We start from the raw sequence: 13,217 nt of genomic DNA, 5'->3' as shown, positions 1-13,217 counted from the left end.
TTAAGTCTTCTAATTCAACAGTAAGCATATTTGAATATAAAAATAAAACATAGCTAATTCAGAATTTCATTATGTCCTTACAATACACTATTTTACCAGTCTTTAGTAACACTCAGCCTGCTTCTGATCCAAGCATACAAGCCATTCATACCAATTATTGCTTGTTCATCTGTGTGTTCCTATAATCCAATCAACAATATTGACTGCTATTTTATGAAAGATTACATGCCCACTTTGCAATCTTAGGCCTAGAAGTTTCAATTCCTACTGGTTCTGGATCACTACTTAGCAAAACATTCTCAGTTCCAGATCTACACAGAGCTCTAACAAGCCAGTCACAATGCCAGACTTTATTTTTATTTCTTGTTTTAGAAGGCGTCAAAAGAAAAAGCACAAAAGCTGAGGCAAACAGTAGGTCAACAGGCCAGATGAAACAAGCTTACCTGTTGAAAAGAATGCATTAAACCTTTTGAGACCCTTGTAGTAGGAAAGGAAATGAATTACTATCTGCTGTATCATTACAGCTGAACTGCTGAAAAATAAAACTGAACTAAATTAGATTGTTTCATATACTTGGTACAGATACATTCCTAAATGCACATTTTGGGATTTAAGCTGAACTGCAGGTCTAAATTGAAAGTAGTGCAAAAGGGTCACAGTTGTCCCAATATTTTAGCAGATTTATCAAATATGTAGCTAAAATGTACAGACATGGAAGATCCCAAGTACCATATCTAATCTTAAATGGGATTAGCTGATGTTGATTAATGCAGTACTCCAAGCCTCAAGTCATCAATTTGAAAAGTTAACACTGTTTCTTTCTGCCCACGTTAACTGACTAGCTGAGTGTACCCAACGTTTTTATATTTTTTATTTCAGGTTTTCAACAACTGAAGTACTTTTCTTTACTTATATTTACACGAGTCTGACTCTCATTTCATTCTCAAAACAATTAAAACAGAACAAGTTACTTGCATTTAATTATTCTCAGGTTATAGAAATTTCCCTGCAGAGATCAATTGGGAATGCAGATCAAATTTTGTGGCCTAAACGAACTGGCCAGAATAAACTAGAAGACAAAACATCAAGATAGTGCACTGAATGTTTCCAGATAAATTTTGAGTGGTCACGTAAGGTCCCACAAACAGCAAAAAGATAAATGTCTCAATAATCTGCTTTTGTTTCTTTAAATAATACCAGAGAACATTTCACATCCAATTGAGGTAAGAAACGGTGCACAATTTTAGTGTTTCATCCAAAAGAAGGCATCTGTGATCTAACAACACTCCCCTAACACTGCACTAAAGAATCAGCCTAGACATGTGCTTGAATCACAAAAGGACTTGAAAACACCCACACCATTGTGGACATTGGAAGCCAACAACCTCAATCCCAGCTCATCGCTGCCAGATTTCCTCAGGCTGTATCTGAAGCCCAACCATCTTCAGCTGCTTCATCCGCTTAACTCCACGGGGTCAAAAGGGATAAGTGCAATTCTCAGTGACATCTTCAGCACATTATAAAACTCCTTGGATACTGAATTAGTCTGCATCTACACACAGCAAGACCTTGACAACATTCATGCTTGAGTTGATGTGTGGCTAGAAATGTTCATGCCACACAATTTGTAGACAATGACCAGCTCCTTCAGAAAGAATTGAACCATCAGGTAATGATATTCAAATGGAACTGTCATTGCTGAAATATCCACCACCAATGTCCTGGGGCTTACCATTGACTAGAAACTGAACTGGATCAGCTACATAAATACTGTGGCTACAACAGTTCAAGGCTGGGAATTCTGCCGTGAATAACTCACTTCCTCTTTCCCAAAACTGTTCACCATCCAAAAGATACAAGCCAGGATTGTGATGGAATAGCCTGGATTAGTGCAGCTTGAACACCACTTAAAAAGTTTGACACAATCTGGTACAAAGCAGCACATTTAATTGGTACTCCTTCGCTACTTTCAACATTCACCCTCCCCACCAATGACAGTTTGTACTACCTAAAATGAAACAGAACACAGAAAAGTACAGCACAGAACAGGCCCTTTGGCCCACGATGTTGTGCTGAGGTTTAATCCTAATGTAAAATATAATAACTTAACCTACGTCTCCCTCAACTCACTGCTCTCCATGTGCCTGTCCAGCAGTTGTTTAAATGTCCCTAATGACTCCGCTTCCAACACCACCACTGGCAATGCATTCCATGCGTTCACAACTCCCTGAGTAAAGAACCTACCTCTGACGTCTTCTCTATACCTTTCCCCTAATATCTCAAAACTATGATCCCTCATATCCGATAATTCTGCCCTGGGGAAAAGTCTCTGGCTATTAACTCTATCTATTCCTCTCAGTATCTTGTATACCTCAATCAGGTCTCCTCTCTTCCTCCTCCTCTCCAGAAAAAAAAAGTCTGAACTTTTTCAACCTTTCTTCATAAGGCAAGCCCTCCAGTCCAGGCAGCATCCTGGTAAAAACAAAACACTTCAACTCATAAGGCTGCTTCAATAGCACCTTCTAAACCTACAACATTTACCATCTCAAAAGGAGAAGAGCTGCAGATGCATGGGAACTGCATAATTTGCAAGTTCTTCTCCAAGCCATGCACCATGTTGACTCCCGAACCCCTTTCCCATCAGCACAGTGTGTACCTTCCTAAAATGGCATGCAGTCAATGGCTCACTACTGCCTTCAAGGAAAATTACCCAGCGATGCCAGAGAAAGAATAATTAAAAGATACTCTTAAGCGAGAATCCCTCTACCCATTCAAGGCTGACATGTGGCACTTTTACTCCTTACATCATCTTTGCAAACCCCTTGGATTTGAGAAAAAAAAATACATAAATGAGTAAATCATTTATTTTCAAACATTTACTTTGATGGAAATGTACATGTTACAAGCCACATTCAAAGCTGGGTTTTAAAGACATAAAAATATAATTTGTAGTGTTTCTTAATTGCACTCCAATGCCCACTCCATAGTTATAGAATCTTAAGTCAGCATCACAGGTAAAGGATCAAAAGACTGTACACTGAGCAGGCCCACGACCAGGTTAAGTGGAACCTAACAGATGAAATATTGAGAGACAGTGGTGTGCTTAGCACAGCTACTATTCTAGACTTTACACAAACATCAAGATATGCGCGTACTTTCCACAAATGCAAGTATTAACCATAGTTAAACCATTCATAAATTAGAACCTAAGAATTTAGTATCCAGAGAAACTTAACAGGTCCAATACGAAGATTAAATTTAATGTCATTACCATAAAGGAACACACTTCTTCTGGACAAAAATACTACTGAAGGTATTAGGACATAGATATTTCAACCAATAAAATGGATAGAAGCAGAAATTATAGATTTTAAAAAGGAAGTTGCTTAAATATTTCAAAGACTACAGAAAAATAACAGTTTTTCAAAAGAACTGGTATAAACGTAATGGACCAAATGCATTCCTGCACTGAAAAATTATCTAATTCCAGAAGAAAGCAATGAGAAGTTTTGAATGTTGTTGATAGCACATTAGGAGAAAAGACACACGTTTGAATTGCTTAAGTAAATAGTGCCTTGAGTAATTAATAACCTATTGCTGTGGTAAAACAGCCAGCATATAACGAGTATATTGCTGCACAAATGGTCACTTGGAAATAAACCTATAGTCAGTTCATCCCTTATGATCACATCCCAAAGAATTTGGCCAATTGAGTCTATTTACAGAGCATATGATACAATAGGCAATAGATTAGTACCTCCTAGTTCACCCCTAAATATCCAACACCCATTATAAAACTTCCTAGAGCTACGGAAAACATGAAAATAAACTGTATGATGAGGCCAGCCCATCTGCGAGTGAAACCTTTAGATCTCTCATGTACATCACGATCAGGAGAGAGAAAATATGTTATGCTTTACACTGATTCAATGGTTAGAGGTGAAAACAAGCCTGGTCTTTGCCTTTAATCTTGATTTAAATAATTCTGAATTGACATAAACCACATTCTTAATTTATAATTCGAAGCAAAGCAACACTGCTTACAAACACTCTATCCCAATTTTGATTATCTGAAATTCTCAACATAATACGGGTGCAAGTCATTTGACCCATTTTAATAACTGATATCTATACAACATTTAGTAAAACAGAGGTCCTGAGACTCTATAAGGAGCACTATAAAACAAAATCTGACAGTTACTTAAGGAGATATTAGAGTAGCTGGTCACAAGCTTGGTCAACATGTAGGCTTTAAGGAGTTTTAGAAGTAGAGTGGGAAGACAAAAGGTGGAGACATTTAGATCTAATGTTTTCAACTACACTAATCCTAGCACCATTTCTTTCCCACCTTAACATATAATCATTCCTTATATTCTCAGGGCTTCTGCCTCTACCACTCTCATAGAATGGTTATTCCACATGAAGAATTCCCTCACAACAGACCTCAGATCTCTTTTCTAATACGAATCTATCTCCTCTGATTAAACTTTAACAAGTATCATTGGTCACATGCCTGGTACTTTTTTTTGCTACATTTAACACTGTTGTGTATTAATTTAACTCACTTTCAAACAGTATTCTTTTAGATTGAAATGACCTTTATCCTTTTCTCAATGCAGAATCCCTACACTGGGACTTAGCCTACTAGTTTTGCTCTGCATTGCTTCCAACATTTGAAAGTCTCCCTCCAGGCTGACAATTGCAGTACTTAACATATGGCCTGGTGGAAAGCTATACACTTGATCGTCACTGTAGCTAATTTGTATTCTATTTTGTGCATATCATTCAAGACCCTAGCAGTTTGGACCATTACAGCTTTTCAATATTTGGACAGGTTTAGTTGCAAGGCTAAGTTTCCCACATATCTTTCATCTTCACCCTTAGTAATTTCACCAAGAACTTCTATTTAGCATTTTACTTGGAAATATATTGTCATTCCTTCATCATTACTGGGTCTAAATCCTGAAACTCCATCTGGAACATCACTGGATGTAACTATCCACACTGACTGCATGACTTCCAAGTAGAGTGCTCACCATCTTCAGTGCAATTAGGGACGGCTAATTAATAGTGGCCTTACCAGCAATGCACACATCCCATGAATTAATTGCATCTTTACAGAAACGTCAGACAGAAATCATCATTGAGTAGAACAATAAAACGTTGGGTAGGATAACTAACGGTTTGTTCAAAGAAATGTATTTTAAAAAGGATTGAAGGAGAGTCCGAAAGGGTCATTAAACAAATATGAAATTTTCGGCAAAGACAGTTAAAGAAACAGCTGACAAAGTGATATCATAGGAAGGAGGGTGAGCGGTGGAAGAGGGAAGAGTTGGAGTTCTGAAATTTCTAAAAGCTGTAGGAAATTAACTAGTAGCAGTGCCACAAAGTGAGTGAAATATGTCATTCTAAAAAACAAATTACGCAATCATCCTTTTAACAATCTGTTAAAAATAGCATTTTCATTCCTTCACATTCCGCCATTTTTCACCTTACAGACTTAGTACAAGCCATTTTTCCTCTTCATTTCACTTTTAATTTCTTCATTAATTCCTTTAAGATCACAAACAATTACTAGGTCAAGATAAGCATTTCCTCTTGTGGTTTTTCATTCACAGTAGGTGATCAAACATTCACAAGGGAAAATAAGCATTATGCCCTCTCTGCACAAATATATCCAAACTAAAATCGATATCATGTATAGATTTACCAACACACAAAACCACTTGGGTTTTCCACGTGTGGTGTCTTGATTGAAGCCTCCTACTGAAATAAATTTTCTTACTTTCATATATTTAATTGATCATTGTTTTTCTTTGCTGCCCTTCATGTTAGCTTTGATTTTCATTTGTAGCACTTGGATTCACAAATCAGAATAACTCATTTCATAGTTCTCAGCGGATTGAATTAGCTTGTCTCCCAGGATGTCCTGACTATCTAGTGTTGTACATTCCTACCCACTCAGCCTTTTTAAAAATACTTTACAACCAACAATTAAATCCATAAAAAGCATGGAATAGTAACAGCAGAAGTGGAGATCATTCAGCCCATCATGTTTGGACTGAATTTTTGCAAAAGCAATTCACCTATTGCTGTCCTTTCACTCTTCTGGTCTTGTAAACTTGTGCTCTCTTTTGAATCTGATTCCACCACATTCTCAGTGAGCACATTTCAGATCCAACCACACACTTCAAAGAAATGTTCTTTCTCACATCACTTCTTTTGCATATCATCTTAATTCAATGCCCTCTCCTCATCCTCCTTCTATCATTGGGAACTGTTCTCTTCCACTATCTAGATTTCCAATGTTTATCAGTATCTCTATCAAATCTTCTCTCCACAGAATAATGCCAGCTTTTCCAATCTATTTACCCAAATGAAGTTTTTCATCCTTAAGAATCTTTCTTGCAATTTCAGTAATGCCTTCAAATCTTCCAGCTGAGGCCAATCCAGTACTTCATATAGCTTTACCACAATAGACAAATGTTTTGGTCTTAGCAAATCAAGGTATAAATATTAGGCTCTTTCCCCAAAGTCTCACACACAAGATGTAATTCGCACACACCAACTTCTGCAAACACGTAAAGTTTATTAAAGCCTGTACAAGCTAGGTAACCCCTTTGATCTCCTCGTAGGCATGCAAAGTCAAGTCAAATTGGCCCCATACAAAGAAAAAACATTCCCTTTATACAGATTAGTTCGTAATGCTCACAGATACTCTGCTCAATCCCCCCACACAACCACATCTTACTCCAGGTACAATGGTAGGGTAAGATCACCCTCAGAGATAATGCAAGTGTAAATGCCCTAATCCTTGGGAATCATTATGCAGATGATTTCCTGACTCAGTGATTCCCCAAGACAATGCAGGTGTGATTTGTCCTTGCTTTGGGGGATGGCTGTGAAAACATTTCTGGATGGAAGATACTGAATGATAGTTTAATTTGATAATAGTAGGGGAGGAGTAGCAAATGACTGTGGGAGTTATGAATGTCATCCCCATCCACTTCCAGAATGTTCAGTCAGTGCAGTTTAATGCTTTAACATTACATTAAAGTCCAGAAAGATAGTCCAATTTAATCTTTAAACAGTACATAAGGAAGTGGACAGGTAAATGCAGTTTCTGGATTAGTGGTGCTGGAAGAGCACAGCAGTTCAGGCAGGATCCGAGGAGCAGTAAAATCAATGTTTCGGGCAAAAGCCCTTCATGAGGAATACAGGCAGAGATCCCTTCCTTCTTTAGAGACCACAATTTCCCTACCCACTTGGTTAAAGATGCCCTCCAATGCATCTCGTCCACATCCCGCACCTCTGCCCTCAGACCCCACCCCTCCAACCGTAACAAGGACAGAACGCCCATGGTGCTCACCTTCCACCCTACCAACCTTCGCATAAACCAAATCATCCACCGACATTTCCGCCACCTCCAAAAAGACCCCACCACCAGGGATATATTTCCCTCCCCACCCCTTTCCGCCTTCCGCAAAGACTGTTCCCTCCGTGACTACCTGGTCAGGTCCACGCCCCCCCCGACAACCCACCCTCCCATCCTGGCACCTTCCCCTGCCACTGCAGGAATTGCAAAACCTGTGCCCACACCTCCTCCCTCACCTCCATCCAAGGCCCTAAAGGAGCCTTCCACATCCATCAAAGTTTTACCTGCACATCCACCAATATCATTTATTGTATCCGTTGCTCCCGATGCGGTCTCCTCGACATTGGGGAGACTGGATGTTTCCTAGCAGAGCGCTTTAGGGAACATCTCCAGGACACCCGCACCAATCAACCACACCGCCCTGTGGCCCAATACTTCAACTCCCCCTCCCACTCAGCCAAGGTCCTGGGTCTCCTTCACCGCCGCTCCCTCACCACCAGACGCCTGGAGGAAGAACGCCTCATCCTCCACTTCGGAACACTTCAACCCCAGGGCATCAATGTGGACTTCAACAGTTTCCTCATTTCCCCTTCCCCCACCTCACCCTAGTTCCAAACTTCCAGCTCAGCACTGTCCCCATGACTTGTCCTACCTGCCCATCTCCTTTTCCACCTATCCACTCCACCCCTGACCTATCACCTTCATCCCCTCCCCCACTCACCTATTGTACTCCATGCTACTTTCTCCCCACCCCCACCCTCCTCTCACTTATCTCTCCACCCTTCAGCCTCTCTGCCTGTATACCTGATGAAGGGCTTTTGCCCGAAACGTCGATTTTACTGCTCCTCGGATGCTGCCTGAACTGCTGTGCTCTTCCAGCACCACTAATCCAGAATCCGGTTTCCAGCATCTGCAGTCATTGTTTTTACCTAGATAAATGCAGTTACCAAGTCTGTGATCAACCCTGATTATAATTGAATTTTGGAGCAGGGCCATATTTTCTTTTCCTGCGCCTAATTTGTGTTCCTTGCTTGTGTACTCTATTGAAGGCATGAAATTAAAGGGTTAAATGCACAAATGCTGTGCTAACTGTAGAGTGACCCTCAGAGTTTGCAAACAATTGCAGAAAACATGTTTTTGCTACTGTGCAAAAACTGGATTCCACAAGCAATTGCAGAGAGAGAGGTTCTTCCTGTCATTGTAAATGTTCCTGCTATTGAGCAAAGTATGATCGTAGTATGCAAGAGCCAACAGACACATCTTGGAAACATTTTGCAATGAACAGTGGTCCAGAACATGCTGTCGGTTCTCTGAAGGCAAGGCATGTACATAACTCTTGGGAAGGGGGTGGAACACAAAATGTATAAATCCTCGACACTTACCTGTAATCAATGAGGAGCTTGGCTACACTGTGTTCAGTGTCTTGCTCCTCCCAAAAGCTTTTGCTAAAGTAAACTGAAGTCTTATTTACTACTAAATTCAAGCATTATTTTATCTACAGCAAATTACTTACAACACTATACACCCATTTATGAAGCGCACAATCCCAATGGAATTGTAAACCACTGTCTCAACTGGCCTTTCCATCAGAAATTTGTTGCACATATGCGCCCAAGGTACCTGCCTGCCAATCTTCCACAGTTACGTAGCATCTACGTGATCTTGGAGATGGACCATATGGTGTAGGCCAGTACACTGAGGCCTTCTGCAAACAGTAAGTACCACAGTATACCAACAGCTCAGTTATTTTATTTTGATAACTTTTCTTTGTAGTTTTTGCGTTCTGTTACAGTGCCTTTTAAGGGCTGGTTTCTTTAGTTAATTTGATTATTTGCTTTACTCAAGGGCAGCACGGTGGTTCAGTGGTTAGCACTGCTGCCTCACAGCACTAGGGTTCCAAGGTTTGATTTCAGCCTCAGATGACTGTGTGTGGAGTTTGTACATCCTCCCCATGGCTGCGTGGGTTTCCTCCGGGTGCTCCGGTTTCCTCCCACAGTCCAAAGATGTGCAGGTCAGGTGAATTGGCCGTGCTGAATTGCCCATAGTGTTAGGTGCATTAGTCAGAGGGAAATGGGTCTGGGTGGGTTACTCTTTGGAGGGTCAGTGTGGACTGGTTGGGCTTAAAGGCCTGTTTCCACACCGTAGGAATCTAATCAAGACTGTAAACCAGGCCCCTCTGCTCCTGCATCACCTTTAGAATTGCATCCTTTAGTTTATATTGCATCTCCACTTACCTCCTTCTCCTCAAGATAATCACTTCTCTTACATTAAATCTTTTTTGCTACTTGCTCCACCAACCTATCTTCTTTTGAAGTTTTCACATTATTTTCTGCAAATTTCAAAATTGTGCCTGTAAAAGTCTAGGTCATTAATATACTTATTATAATCCAGCTGTAAACCAGTAACTTCTCTGGTAAAGTAGACAAAATTGAAATCCCCTAGTATCTACTGAAAGAATAAAGCATTTACCAACACTACTCGCGGTCCCATGGATTCCATGGTTTTAAACAAGCAATTTTATTTTACTACTGTGATAAACATGGAAAATAAACTGCTACAATTTTTCAGATATAGTAAAAACAAAAGCAGGCAGACTTTGGTTAGTTCTGTAAAGGTAAATCTCTCAAAAGTCCATAAAATCATTTGGACCATGACATAAATATATCATTGCTAAGATGGCATATGACTTCAAACACAGGTTCAATAACAGCGTTGGGTGATTGTGTGGAGTTTGCACATTCTTCATGTCTGAATAGGTTTCCTCTGGATGCTCTGGTTTCCTCCCTCAGTCCAAAGGTGTGCAGGTTAGATGAACTGACCATGCAAAATTGCTCCATGGTGTCCAGGGATGTTAGGCTAGGTGGGTTGACCATTATAAACATGGGGTTACAGGGGTAGGGTAGGATGTTCTCCAGAGGGTCAGTACAGACTTTATAATCCAAATGACCTTTGGGTGCACTGTAGGAATTCTATGAACTTTCTAGAAGGCCTCCCGTCATGTTTTCGGACAATATTTATTCTGTTGAGTTAATGACAGATTGGGCAAAATATTAAGGCAATTAGTGGACAGTCTTGAACTAAAGAGTTCAGTTCAGAAGAGAAGTTTTTATCCAAGCAAGAGAAGTAGGATTTTCAGTCCAGTTTCAGAAATCTAACTCAGCAGAAATGGTTTCCAATCTGTGGCATTTCCTAGCAGGGAGAGCTCAGATAGTAGTCTTCAAGTTGTTAGAACTGAAAAAGTTAAGCCCATCAGAATTGAAAGAGGTTCAGACTCAAAAACGAATGCAAAAGTAAAGGAACTCAGCAATTCAAGGAAAAGAAATTGGAATGCATCAGCAAATATTTAATAGGCTGAGAGGAATGATATTTCTCTAGATAGTGTCTGTGAGACAGTTTGGTAAATTGGTTGAAAAGTATGTCTACATGTTTATGTTAAGAGGTAACTTTCTTTTACATATTATAGCTTTGTCTTTTCTTCCCTCTTCCAACGTAAACTGTTCTAAAATAACATCTACAGCTCAATTAAATATTTCAGTGACTAACCACCACATTAACCAACTGCAAAAATTAAACATGTCCATCAAGCCCGATTTTATCCTGGGATTTGTTTTGTCCACTTTTACCATCAATTGGGATCACAGCACTATGCAACAGTCAACAAAACAAACACTAAATATTAATTTAGTTGACTTATTTATTGCCATATGTATCTTGTTACGAAAGCGTTAAAAATGTTGCGTAGTGTCGAATTAAACAAAACAAAATATAAAGGCACAAAAATGAAGTACTAAAAGAATGGTTTACAGTCCTTCTTGTTAAGTGCTCCGTCATGGGCTCTTTGCCTTGCCACCGCTACCAGAACAAAAGTCATGAAAAGTCAGCGCTCTTCCGCACCACCAATGCCCCACCACAGAGTCTTCACTCAACAAAGCAGATCCCACCGATGCTGCCAGGTACTGCACCAAGTTGCCACAAATCCGCTTCAGGTCCATCTCACCAATGAAGACAGCCCTTCGAGGTGAGACAGAGGTTCACCTGCCTCTCTTCCATTCTCATTTACTGCATCAGATGCTCCTGATGTGGTTTTCTCTACATCAGGGAGACCAAATGTAAACTTAGGGAATGGGTCACCGAGCATCTCAGCCAGGCATGCAGGGGCAAACTGGACCTCCCAGTCGCTGCCCATTTTAATTCCCTTCCCACTCTCTTTCCGACATAACCATCCTTGGCCTCCTCCATTACCACAATGAACCAAACTGCAAACTGGAAGAATAACACCACATCCTCTGCTTGGGCAGATCTCTACATTGAGTTCTCCAATTTCAAACAACCTCCCTTCCCAGCCCCTCTCCCTCCCTCCCACTGCTCCCTGCCACCAACCAGATTCAAATTAAGATTTAAAAAACCTATAGTGTTAGAGGTATATATTAGTATGAAAAGAGAATTGGCTAATAGAAGGTATGGAGTTGGGGTAAAGGGGTATTTTCAAGATTGAAACCTGTAACTGGTGGAGTGCCACAGGGATCAATGCTCAGGCCACAATTATTTCCAATATGTATTAGCGACTTGGATAAAATAAATGAACACACTACAGTCAGGTTTGCAGATGCCAAAAAATAGGTGGGTAGACAAACAGTGAGGATGGCACAAACACTGCAGTGATATAGGCAGATTAAGTGAGTGGGCAAAAACTTGGCAGATGGAAGGAACAATGCAGCAAAATGTGAAGTTATGAACGTTGGCAGGAAAGATTAGAGGAATAAATAGTAGGGCAGACTCGATGGGCTGAATGGCCTGCTTCTGTTCCTAAATCTTCTGGCCCTTTGTAGCAAAATTCCAACATTGCACACCCTGATCACAGGTTTCCAGTTTCAGAATCCAATCTTTTAACCCATTACCGTCATCAGGGATTCATTATTAAAGGTGGGCAGATGGAATTGACACAAAGATCAGCCATGACCTCACACCCAACGGTCCCATGCAATCCTTGTCAATAGAAGGGATAATATTATTGACAGTGGAACTCAGGGTTGCTTCAAGTTTATAACCAGTTCCCCATTTAGAGTTTAATTATCACCCCACTGTGTACTACACTCAGTGAACCAACCCGGCTGACAGAGAGGCACTCACCTGACTGGTGTGCCCCGGAAAGGTTAACGTAGTAACTGTGACGCAGGAGAAGGAGCTGAGTCGTGGGGGAGATATACGGGGTCAGCCCCCGCCAAGATTGGAGAGGGAAGAGAAAGGCGGAGCGACTCCAACAGCGGACTGTCAACATCAGACCAGCGGCTACACCCGGAAATGACGCCGCGCCCGCGCCCGCGCCGCCGCCGCCGCCCGGCGGGTATGGGTGCAGTGGCTGATGGGAATGAGGTCGGATCAGGCCGGGGGGGGGGGGGAGGGGTGTCTATGACGTCACCGGGACAGTCAGGACTCAGGTCAGGGAAGGTGTTGTTGGGGAGGAAACACAATCTGGTTAATAACAACCAGGCATTCAGTTCTTTTGTTAGTTGACTGAGGGATGAATATCGGCTAAAACACTGAGAATGACTTGTCTGATTGTCTTCAAAACAACACCACAGGATCTATATCCACCCAAGCAGGTAGACAGGGGCTTGCTTTAACATTTCATGTGAAAGATGATACATCCAACCATCCTGAGTAATAAAGGATCAGCTTTGACTTCTGCATTCAAATCCTGCATCTGGGATTTGAACCTAAAGCCTTATTACCGAAAGGAAAGTGGGGCAGCAACTGAACCACTGATGACACTTTATGTTGTGATTTTGATTTGATTTGATTTGTTGTTGTCATGTGTACCTAAATACAGTGAAAAGTTCTG

The 13,217-nt window shown here is 40.9% G+C and overlaps 1 protein-coding gene across 1 annotated transcript in view; it reads right to left on the bottom strand.

The window, feature by feature from the left end:
* Positions 1 to 12,689, bottom strand: part of wdr41 (WD repeat domain 41) — a 56,115-nt gene extending 43,426 nt beyond the window's left edge. Inside the window, exon 1 of the mRNA XM_072547513.1 lies at positions 12,506 to 12,689. The gene's annotated coding sequence lies outside the window, so the exon portion shown is untranslated. The remainder of the gene's footprint in view (positions 1 to 12,505) is intronic.
* Positions 12,690 to 13,217: the final 528 nt, after the last annotated feature.

Source organism: Chiloscyllium punctatum, chromosome 2 (genome assembly GCF_047496795.1).
Source record: "Chiloscyllium punctatum isolate Juve2018m chromosome 2, sChiPun1.3, whole genome shotgun sequence".
Taxonomy (NCBI): domain Eukaryota; kingdom Metazoa; phylum Chordata; class Chondrichthyes; order Orectolobiformes; family Hemiscylliidae; genus Chiloscyllium; species Chiloscyllium punctatum.
This window is presented reverse-complemented; position numbering and strand designations above follow the sequence as displayed.